The sequence below is a fragment of the Heterocephalus glaber genome, unplaced genomic scaffold, assembly GCF_053883595.1.
Source record: "Heterocephalus glaber isolate CG9 unplaced genomic scaffold, H.glaber_assembly_v1.0 deba00001600, whole genome shotgun sequence".
Lineage (NCBI taxonomy): Eukaryota > Metazoa > Chordata > Mammalia > Rodentia > Bathyergidae > Heterocephalus > Heterocephalus glaber.
Genome location: NW_028258372.1, coordinates 36,698,985 through 36,710,205, shown reverse-complemented (window position 1 = coordinate 36,710,205; position 11,221 = coordinate 36,698,985). Strand labels below are relative to the sequence as shown.

General features: G+C 49.6%; 1 long non-coding RNA gene across 1 annotated transcript; it reads left to right on the top strand.

Annotated features, from left to right (window-relative positions):
• The first annotated feature begins 5,186 nt into the window (after nucleotides 1-5,186).
• Nucleotides 5,187-11,001, top strand: LOC147823170 (uncharacterized). Its single transcript, XR_015444208.1, has 3 exons — nucleotides 5,187-5,306; nucleotides 6,841-6,959; nucleotides 8,408-11,001. It is a non-coding gene; the product is annotated as an uncharacterized LOC147823170 (long non-coding RNA).
• The last annotated feature ends 220 nt before the right edge of the window (nucleotides 11,002-11,221 follow it).

Genomic DNA, 11,221 nt, shown 5'->3' with positions numbered 1-11,221 from the left:
GTGTGTATAGCATACTGTCTTGTAGTTATTGTGTTATTTCTCTTCTAAGGCTCTTTGAGGACAATGATTATTTTTTATTTATCTTTCCACAGCTTATCATGCTGAGTATTTTGCTCATTGGATTTATTTACTTAGGATTGAATTTAGAACAGATTTTGTTTCGTCTTCTGTTAGTATAGTAATATCTTTCTATTGTCCTTTATCATATTACAATTGATATTTTTAAAGATACGTGATATACAAATCATATATTTTCTTTAGTAAAATAAATTGAGAAACAGCAGGTATAACGAAAGAGACCGGTATTTCTAATTTAAATCAGCAGTTCCATAACTGCATAACCATTCTCTGCTAGAGTAACAGAATAAGCATCTTGGGTTAGAAAATTAGGGACTTGCAAAGACTGAATTCTGTCTGTCCTGTGGACAAAAGACTTGCTATTGAATTTTATTTTAGTTTATTTATTTTTTGTGGCCCTGGGGATTGAACCCAGGGCCTTGTGCATGGAGGGCAAGTGGTCTGCCCACCTCTGAACTGCAGCCCAGCCTGGGAATGGAATTTGTGTTTCTGACCCGCGCCTGCCCTCCCTGTGCTTATGGGACCGTGCGGCTGAACTCACACTCTGGGCGGAGGGATGGAAGCAGAGATCTTTTTAAGACTCCGCACCTCAGGGGCCCCTGCGCTGGACCTGGGAGGCGCCGGGCTCCGGGTCAGCACACGGCTACGCAGTATCCGCCGCCAGTACCTGCTACCCCGTCTCACGCGGGCCTCTCCTCCCGGCCGGCCTGATCTACCTGGCGAAGGCGGAAACAGAGTCCTCCTGCTCCCCCACCACATTCCACATGCACCGCGTCCTGCCAGGTTTGCCCCTTGTTTCTCAAATCCCCTTTCAGATGCTCGTTGCTGGCACTAGGTATTGGTCAACAGTTTGGTCTCACACTTATGATGCTTGCTTGCTTTTCTTCTTAAGCACAATCAGTTTAAAAACTCACACGGGGGCTGGGGATTTAGCTCAGTGGTTCCGCTGCCTGCCTTGCAAGCGTAAGGTCCTGAGTTCGAATCCCCTGTACCCCAAAAAACCCTTACACAATACACACAATAGCAGCACTCCTAATATTTGAATGTGTAAACACCTAAATGTCCACCACCTGGTAAGCAGATTGTGGGATAGCCAGGCTATTCAGCCACGGACTACTATTCAGCCATGAAAAGGATTGAAGTAGGGAAATGTGCTACAACACAAACACTGAAAACATTATGGAAATGAAAAAGCCAGACAGAATAGGCCAGAGAGTGTGATTCCATGATATGAAAGGTTCCGAGGAGGGAAAGACAGATTGTAGATTGGCAGCAACCAGTGACTGGGGCAGGGAAGGAAGCGGAAGAAGTGCTTGATGGGAACAGGGTGTTATTCTGGGCTGATGACCCAACGTATGCATCATATGGCGGGAAAGAGACCTGTGGCTGCACAACCCTGTGAACGTGTGAATGCCACTGACTGTTCACTTTGAACATTGGTAATCCCAGCAGTCTGGGAGGCCGAGGGAGGAGCATCACGAGTGTGAGCCCCAAGACCCTGTCTCAAAATGAAAAATTAAAAAAAGGGGCGGGGGTGGGGTGCAGCTCAGAGGGAAGGCCCTGGGTTCAATGTTCAGTGCAAAAACCAAAAAGTTAATTGTACGTTGTGTTCATTTCACTGCTACTGAAAAAAACCCCAAACCTTCTGTGGGTCTTAGAGATGAAGAGGACACCGCGACCTTGGCGTCCCTCCAGCCCGGCTCTTCTCAGGCTCCGGGCCTTCTTCCTCTCCCCGCACCCCCTCCAGGTTCCCTCCCTCCCTCCTTTCCTTTCTCTACCGCCCCCTAGTGGCCATTGCCGGAAGTCCAGGCACCTTCCTGTTGCTGAGCCATCTTTTCTGGGTCCTCTCTTATTCTTTTTTTTTTGACCGAAAATTAGAAGGAATTCTGAGGATAGGGAAATAGAAGCAACCAGAACTTTTGGAGTAAAAAGACGCGGGTTCATTTCCTGAGCTACAACTTACTCAGCTGTATAACTTCGGGTCTAAGGTTAATGAATCCCTCGGAGCTGCATGCCCTCCCTCATCGGTAGCACCTGACTCCTAACACTGATATGAGGAGCGCCCAGGCCTGTGAATGTGAAATACAGTGGGCCCTCGAGTTATGACCTGCCTGACATACAAACAACTTAGGTTACAACCAGAATTTTAGTTCCAACTTACGAACAAAGTCTTGAGTTACGACCCAAATGCCAACTGCTTGTGCTTCCAGAAGGTCTCAGATACAGATTTAACCCTTAGAGAGTTCTGGAAGGAGCATTGCAACACCCTTTCCTGTGTGGGGTTAATTGAGAAATCCTGGGCCAATGTCTCTCTAAGGACCCTGAGATCTGCCTGTACAGATCCCTGAGAGACTTTGAAGGCTTGTAGAGGAGCCTGAGCCTTCAACTGACCAACTTGAGTTACAACCAGCCCTCGAGAACAAATTGACTTTGTAAGTCAAGGGTCACTCTAAATTCGCACCAACTGGGCCACAGGAACACTACTGGCCACCTAATGGGCTCCAGTGTGTGCTGGCTGTCAGAAGGTCTGCTGTTTTCTGGTCACCCATTAAGGCCCAGGATGAATGCCGCCTCTTCTGTAAGGTCATCCTCCGCTCCTTGGGCAGAATTAATCCTGTATTTGGGTTTTCGATTAGTTAATGTTTCAGTGCAGGGGATGGCACCGTGATCTCTCACATGCTAGGCAAGCGCTTGCGCTGAGCTACACACTGGCTCAGTGTTTAGTTTGCATGCATCTGTCCTCGTATAGTTTCCTATGTCTTTTTCTACGAGTGCCTGAGAGCACTTTAAGGTGAAGACTCTCCACCAGGTGTGAAAGGATTTGAGCTCTCCCGTCAGTCTGTCTTAGGACTCCGTTTTTTCTACAGCTGGCCTGTCCTCCTCGGGAACTGGAAAGCCGGTTTGGTTGCCCCACAGTGGTGTGGAAAAGACCATGGCTCATGTCCTGCACCTTTGGACATGTGTGTCACCTGGGGACAGCACAGCCCTTGACCTGATGAGGTGCCGGCTTCATTCATTCAAAGCCCAGCTTCGAAGTGCTGGGCTAGGGGTGTGGTGTAGTGGTAGAGCACTGCCCTAGTTCCAACCCCAGCACTGCCGAAAGATAAGGTCTAGGAGATATTTCATAAAGTCTAGTAGATGTTTTAAAAAAGAAAATAAACTTCTAAGTGTTACCAAGCTTTCATTTTGATTTTGTATCCCGGGGCAGAAAATTATGCAAACAGTTAACAGCCCTTGATTTACCATCCTATGTGCAATTGTTTTACCTCCTTCTGTGCAGTCTCATTGCCTGGCGTGGGTAGCCTAGTCACTGCTAGCTGGGTCATGGTGGCTTCTAGATTCCTTCCACACAGCTGAGCACAGCATGGTGCCATGGTTTGGGGAAAGAAAGTTCAGTGCCAGGCAAGGAACACAGTGACAGCCCCAGGATCTTGGGCAGAGATCGGGTCATGTGCTAGAGCATTCACCCTCCCTGATCTGCAGCAGCACCGATGACACGACAGCTCCCGGAAGCTGTCACTTTGCTACTGAGCCCACTTCTTCCTTGGACCAGGAGCACTCTGTACTTGACCCCTAATCATCTGGTTCTGTGTACCACAGCCATCTTCCCACAAAAGCTCTTTAGATTCATTGGACTTTTAGAGTTTCTTGGGACATTGAAGACTATTCATTTTTGTTGGGTACAATATCAACTTTCAGCACCCTCAGAATCCTTGGATGAAACTGGAGATTGAAAATCCTGTAAGATTTTCGTGCATTTCTCTCCATCCCTATGCTACTTGTGAGACTTTTCCCACAAAGCAAGATGTTAGTGTGAGTTGCAGTTCACAGGCAGGAGGAGGAAGGAGCACACTAAACCTTCCTGTCTCTCAGTTTTCTCATCTTGTCAGTGGGTAGATATTAATTCTGAGCTTTGTGTCAAGAAGCAAGTAAGATTTTTGTGAGACACTTGGCACAGTAGATTTCCAACAAATGCAAGATCCCTCAGCCCTGGGATTTTCCCTTTCTCTCATAATAATTTTCCCAAATCAAATTTGTTGCAAATTTTAAAAAGCTAGAATTTCTTCTTTTCTATTCGGTGCTTTCTTTTTAAGCACATTAGCCCCTCAGCAGTGTTTGAGAAGGACCTGGTGTGGTGATAGTGCTACACAGGGCATGCAGGGTCTTCGGGAGCAGAGGGGTGAGGGGAACAGGGGCCTCACTCGAAGGCTGTGACATTGTCAGAGCCAACGGAGGTTTGCAAGGGGTAACAAAGAGCATGCATAGCAAAGAGCATGCATATGGAGAAAAGTAAGAAACACAAAGTGGCGTATAACCTAATACCATTTATGTAAGAAGAAAAAAAAAGTGCATGGACAGTCCCGGGAATCTATATCGTACAGAAATTAAAGCACCAGGATTTATGGGCTCATGTGCACAAATCTTTACTGTGGGTTTGTAGTGATTTAAAGAAATGAGCACCACCTAAGTGCCCATCAGTAAGGGAAAGTTTGGATGAGTTATTGAGCAACCATTCTATGAAAACTTGTGCAACCATTAAGAAGAATGCGTTGAGCCTGGGCACAGTGGTGTGTACCTGTAGTCCCAGCTACTCAGGAGGCCGAGGCAGGAGGAAGTTGTTCAGGGGCAGCCTTCGAAACATGGGGAGACACTACCTAAAAAGAAAAAAAGAAGTAATAGACCTGAGTCTACTGTCTTGGAGAGGTAACTGTGACTTATTCTTAAATGGGAAAAATAATTTGCCAGGGTATAGGACATGAAGATTTGATCACTGGCATTGCTTAGAATGTGTCAATGATGAACATCCAACAGGACAAGACCTGGCTTGTGAGTAACGTGGGTCAGATACTGGGCACAAGGATTTTGAGCAAAAAGAAAAAATATATGGACATAAAACAGCAATATCCAAACCAATAAAGTAAACACTGAACACCCGAGGAGAGCTGTCCAGCAGTGGGAGGAGACCCGGATGGGAGCGAGAAGGGAGATCAAAGGGAATTTTGAAAAATTGTAGAGTGGGGCCATGTATTTGGGCCAGTGAGAGGGTGTGTCGTAAGATGAGGAACTCAGCACTCTGGACATAGAGTCTCAAAAGGCCAATAAACACATTCTTCTAGAGAAGCTCACAAAGCGGTTAGCCCGGGACCTCCACGTGGTGAGACTCAGCTTCAGCCTTCGGCTCTTCCAGAGGACGATGCAAGGGGGAGAGCAACGAGCCACGTCCCCAGGTGCAGAAGCTGAAGCCCAGGAGGGGACCAAGTGAGGCGCAGGGGCAGTCACTGTTATTCCAGACCCGGGAATTCCCAGCCCTGTCCTCGAGGGACTGAGCCCAGGGTCACCCCTAGCACCGAGCGGGAGAAGGGAAACACAGCGATCGGTGGACACATCTGCTCTCGTCAACCTGGGAGAGCACGCTGGGAAGAATGTTAATTATGAATTAGTTCCCTTAAATCGTGCCTTTCACCTTTTGGAATTAGGGTTAATTAGTGGTCTAAAAGACTGCCAGGTCGTATGTTACGGCATTGAGACTTGCTCCTCCGATGTTAATCTAACTTTGTTCTTTCCCACTGCTTCTCCCAAGCTGGCTTTTTTTTAAGCAGCCAACCGCACTTATCTTTTGAGCTTTGAACCCTGCCCTGGGGGATCAGTAATTTCATTAGGTAAACAGTCTCCAGAAATAGATCCAACCTGGGAGCAAACAGCTCGTTTGTGATTAACAGGCCCTGCCTCGCTCGGCAGTGTCTGGGCTGACCATCTCCTTTCAGCTGATGGCAGCAGTGGACTGTCCCTTTGCCAGTGGTCTCACAGCTGCGTGGCAGCCTCTCTGGGACAAGCTGGGGTCTTGTAGATAAATGCAGCTTTGCCAGAATGAATGCAGGAGCAGAAGAGTCCACCCCGCTGCCCAGGAGTCCTGACGCGAGGGTCCGACTGTCTGTGTTGAGCACCTTGTCACCAGGCCTCCAGGCTGCTGAGGGACCACAGTAACACACTGGCCTTCCCTCTCCTGGAATGCGCCCTGTATGATGGCACCCATTATAGTTAATGAGCTGTTAGCTTTTCCATTAAGTGAGTTTTTTAAAGGTTTATAACCTGGTAATAACAATAATTTGCTTCAGGCGGAAACTTCAGTAACAGGTACGAAGAGCTAGCAGTTGGCTCTGCTCTCCCCAGTGAAGCCCGGGTGGGGTTGGTTCCGCCTTGTCCTTGTCACACACAAAAGGAAACATGTTCAGGGACTAGAAGTCTTTCCCTACTTTTCTTTTTTTAACAATCACTGTTGGTAATTGCTCTTTTGGATATAAAACATTTCCAACAGGACAGGGTCAAGACAAAAGAGGGACAAGAACCCCAAATGCAGTCAGGACATCTGCAGTGGAGAGAGCCCTGGGAATGCTGTATGGGCTGCTGACTGTGAGAAACAAGTTGCAGAGCTGCCAGCCAGGAAGCCCTGTGCTGGAACCAACTCTACTCGCTTTGGGACAGAGAGAGGCCCAGGTCTCCTTAATGTCAGAGCTCACAAGGGCCTGGGTGGTCAGAGGCCCGCGGACAGTTCCTAGTGGGATCTTGAAGGATTCGTGTTCATCTGAGTACTCAAAGGTGTGGGTGATGTTCTGTTTGTCTTTCCAACTCAAGGGGCTCAGATTGAGACACCTACAACTGTAGCTGGGCTAGGAGTCATGCTTGAAAAGGAAGTTGTAAGTTACTATATCATGATATAACAAGATGTCTATTTGGTCTCTGCCTGTGGTTCCTGGCACGCAGCTTCTGAAACCCTTGGAATCTCCAGAGAGATGGGTCCTTGTGTGTGGTAATATGATGACTGGTGGCTGGGAGACTCTCGGACAGCTTGAAGACGAGAGGCTGGTTGCCAAGGAAACCAGGTGATTAGAGATTTGCAACTTCTGTCCTCCTGTCTTGCACCCACCTCTACCTCTGACCCCCTGGGAAGGGCAAGGCTGAAGGTTGAGGTGATCACCAGTGACCAATGATATAATCAATCATGCCAATGCAATGAAGCCCATATAAACCCCTAAAAGACCAGGGTTTGAGAAGCTTTTGGACTACTGAACATGAGACCCTCCAGGGAAAGGTGTGGGAGCTCTGCCCCTTCTCTTGTACCTTACCCTACACTACTGCCTTAGTTACTTTTTCTCATTGCTGAGACAAAATACACAATACCAAAGTTAGAGCAGGAAAGGTTTATTGTAGCTCACAGTTTGTAGAGGTTTCAGTCCATAACTGACTGGCTCCAAGGCAGGGTGGCATGGCAGGGGGGCATCGCAGAGGAGAAAGAGTTCATGGTTGGCAGAAGGCACCAAAGCAGCAAAGTAGCAAGCAGCAAGTGACAAATAGCAACAATAACAGCTCTTTTTTTGTCCCTTATATTCTATTCAGGGTACCCATCCTTAGGGCTGGTAGCACTCACCCAGAGTGGGGCACCTTTAACCCTAGCATCGTACCACAAATCAATCCCAGCATCACTCACTCTAGATCCAGCCCCCTTTGAAAAACTCCACCTTGTGAAGCTTTGGGGGGACGTCTAGACACAAGCCATAACAACTATGTTGCTTCATCTGGGCATTCATTTATATTCTTTGTAATAAGTGGGTAGATGTAAGTTAACTTCTCCTGAGCTCTGTGATCTGTTCTAATAAACACATCCTCTCTGAGGAGGGGTCATGAATGTGCCCTATTTATAACCAGTTGGTCAGAAGCACAAGTGGTAACCTACTACTTTACAATTGGCATCTGTGTTAGGCAGCTTGCCATTACTGTGACAAAATACCTGAGGTAAACAACTTCAGAGGAAAAAAGATGTCTTTTGGCTTATGATTTGGGAGGTGTAAGTCCATGGTTGCTTGGCCCTGTGGCCCTGTGGTGGACCTGAGAGCAAGTGGTAGAGCAAAGCTACTCCTGGCGTGGTAGTTGGGAAGTGAAAGAGAGAAAGAAGGGCCAGCTCAGGGTCCCAGTGACTCCTTCCAGGGCACAGCACCAATGACCTAACTTCCTCCCAGTAGGCCCCACCTCCCTAAGTTTCCATCACTTCAGGTTGGCACCATCAGCTGGTGACCAAGCCTTCAGCACATAGCTTTTGGGGAACATTTAAGATCTTCAGAATAAGGCCTCAGAAGTGCAACAGTTCCCTCAGCCTGGGGGATCAGATTCTATTCGAGGGCAGTACTGTCAGAGAGAGTTAAGTCATAGGACTCCTGTTGGGGTCCCTGGAGAGTGCTTGGGCTGGGGGAGAACCACCCCCCCACCCCATGAGCTATTCTGTGCTGAGCATGAAAGTAGGAAAATCAGTTTGGTTCTTTTCTCTTCCCATCAGGAGGAGCTTGTGCTTAGGAGATGTGAAGAGTTCCTCGCCTGGGTGCCTGGAAGAGCTGGCTGCTGAGGGCAGACAGGAAGTGAGAGGATCCCTCCCGAGCAGAGTGACAGGAGGCAGGGATTGGGGAGGGGCCTACTTCAGGCGCGGCTCAGAGTCATACAGAGAGATTCAGAGGCCGCAGTGGACCCCGTGGGGCGAGGGCTGGGAGCCAACCTGGGAAAGGGCGGGAGGGGAGGCTGAGAGGGAGGAGCTGCGTGTGGAGCAGTAGGAAGGGCTGGCATCAGGACCAGCGGCTGCCCGCTGGCTGTGGCAGTGTCGCCTGGTGGAGGGAAGGGGAAACCTGGGCCATCCAGGATGCGGAGCCTGCACCCGGGCTCTGGGAAGGCCGCTCCTGCCCCATGGGGTGAGCGTCTACTGACCCGGAAGTTGCGTGCACAGTGCCTCTCCAGCCTAAGTAAGAGGCTTTAACGTTTAAATCTTGGGGTCCAGGTGGGAAGAAGTTTTAACACGGGAACAGAAAGCAGACATTTTTCAGAAGACTGCCGTAGGAGTCACTGGAGAAAAAAATGTTTTTTCTTAGGCATCTGTGTATTAATTACACCTTTAAATAGGTTCCCTCTTCAAGGATTTTTGTTGTTTTTGACAGTGTCTTTCTACACGGCCCTTTAAATGTTCTTTTATTTTTAAAAGTTAAGTTAAATTTTAATTAATTAATTTTTGCAGTACTAGAGATTGAACTCAGGGCCTTCACACAGGGCTATGTCCTCAGATTTCTTTTAAAAAAGTTTTTTTTTGTTTTGGAGACAAGTTCTTGCTCAATGGCTAAGTTGCCCAGGCAGGGTTAGAAATCACAATCCTCCTGCCTCAGCCTGCCAGAGCACTGGGATTACATGTGTAACTCCACACACCCAGCTTCTTTGAAACATTTGGAGGGGAGGAAAAGCAGCCTTCCTAGTCCCACTCATCCTAGTGGGAGGGAGAAGGCTCAAGTGACAATCAGCAGCGTGAGGGTGAGGTTCCTCTCTGGAGTGTAGGAGGCATTCAGTGCCTTTCGCTGAGCCAGTGAATTATTTGTTGGAGAGAAGTAGGCCTAGCACGAGGGCTGAGGAGATGCATTGTGAATAACGACACACAGCACGATAAACCTCACTCCTCATGGAACCTGACCTTCAGGCCTTGAGGTTTGTGATCCTCAGTCTTGAGGGAGGACAGGACAGGGCCTCACCCAGGAATGTCGGGTTCTGGGCCGGTAGGTCTGTCTGTCCGGAGGGCCAGGCGAGCTGGGACAGCGGCTGGCAAGGTGGTAGGGCTTCGCTCCCCGGGAGGGAGGAGCCTGCAGTGCGAGGCCCGGTGATCAGCGATAGCCTTGCCATCAGCGCTCATGAAGCACTTGCTCTGCCAGGGACGAGCGGGGAAAGGATGCACGAGACAGATTTCTTTCTCCCAGCTCAGAGTAAAATATAGGTGATAAAAGTGAAAGGAAGTAAGTGCAAAGCACCCCAAAGAGCGGTAGGAGAGTGGGTCGTGCACCGGGGCCTTGAGGAGAGGCCGGGCGCCAGGACAGCACCGGAGAGGGGCTCGGGCTGCCTGCTGGAGAGGCGGGAGCCCTGGCGGAGCGGTGCCAGGAACACAGCTGGGCGCTCAGTTGGGCCGTGCGCACCCCACACCCAACTGGCAGCTTCATGGACGTCCGGATGGGCACCTCGGGAACCCCGGCCTCCTTGCCATCCCTGTTCCCCACCCCCTCACCCATCCAGTCCGGTACCAGCCTGGTGCTCCTGCCTCCCTCCGAGCGCCCAGTGGCCCCGTCTTCCCCGAGCCACTGCCCCTGGGAGACCGCAGCCTCCTGCTCAGTCCTGTCTTTAGTTTTGTCCGCTGCCGTGTGACAAGCACAGTCGCAGCGAGCCGCTTAGAACCGTGCATTTAAGATCCACGCGTTCCCCAGGGTCAGCGGCTGGCCTGGCTTGGCTGGGTGCCTGACTGTGCTTCGCAAGAGGCTGCATCAAGACCTGGAGAGGCCGCAGGCTCCGAATCCTGACGGGGCCTACATGATGTGTTCTGAAGCTCGTCCAGGTGGAAAACGGGAACAGATTTCATTGCCTGGCTGCCTAGGTCTTTCTGCAGGGCCAGCTGTGGCACTGCAGCCAGCTTCCTGCGCAGCGAGACAGGAGCCGGGGCCGGCGGGGAAGGGAAGAGGGCCGAGAGCCTGACCCTGGCAGCCAACAGCCACCTCCAGCCCTGACCTCGGGACCTCCGCACCACCTTGCTCCCTGGGCTTGCAGAGCAAACCCAGGGCCCAGCGGTCCAGCTCTTCGCAAAGCTGTGGAGCCAGCGTGTGGGAACCATTTGGTACCGTTTTGCATGTTTTTAACCCATGATTTAAAAAAACCTCTTGTCCTTGCCGTTCATGTCAAGTCTGGGTTCCTTACTGAGCACTTAGGGCTCTTTGTGCCCGGACCCGGATGAAAATGCCCCCTTGTTTATTCACTCAGAAATGCAACACGCAGTTATTGACTGTGTGTGTAGACACTGGAAACTAAATAAACGAAATTCTTTATCTTTGTGAGCCTTACAATCTGGCGAGGAGATGCAGGAAGCACAACAAATAAGTAAAATAAATGACATGTAAAGTTACATAATATAGTAGATATTAGCATTTTTAGACATCAGAAGATAACTGCAATCTCAGAGCTCTGGGAAGCTGAGGCAGGCAGATTGCAAATTTGAGCCCAGCCTGTGCAGTTGAATGGCTTGGTGAGACTGGAGCTCAGTGCTAAGGCCCTGGGGTCAGTCCCCAGCACCTCAAAACAAGAC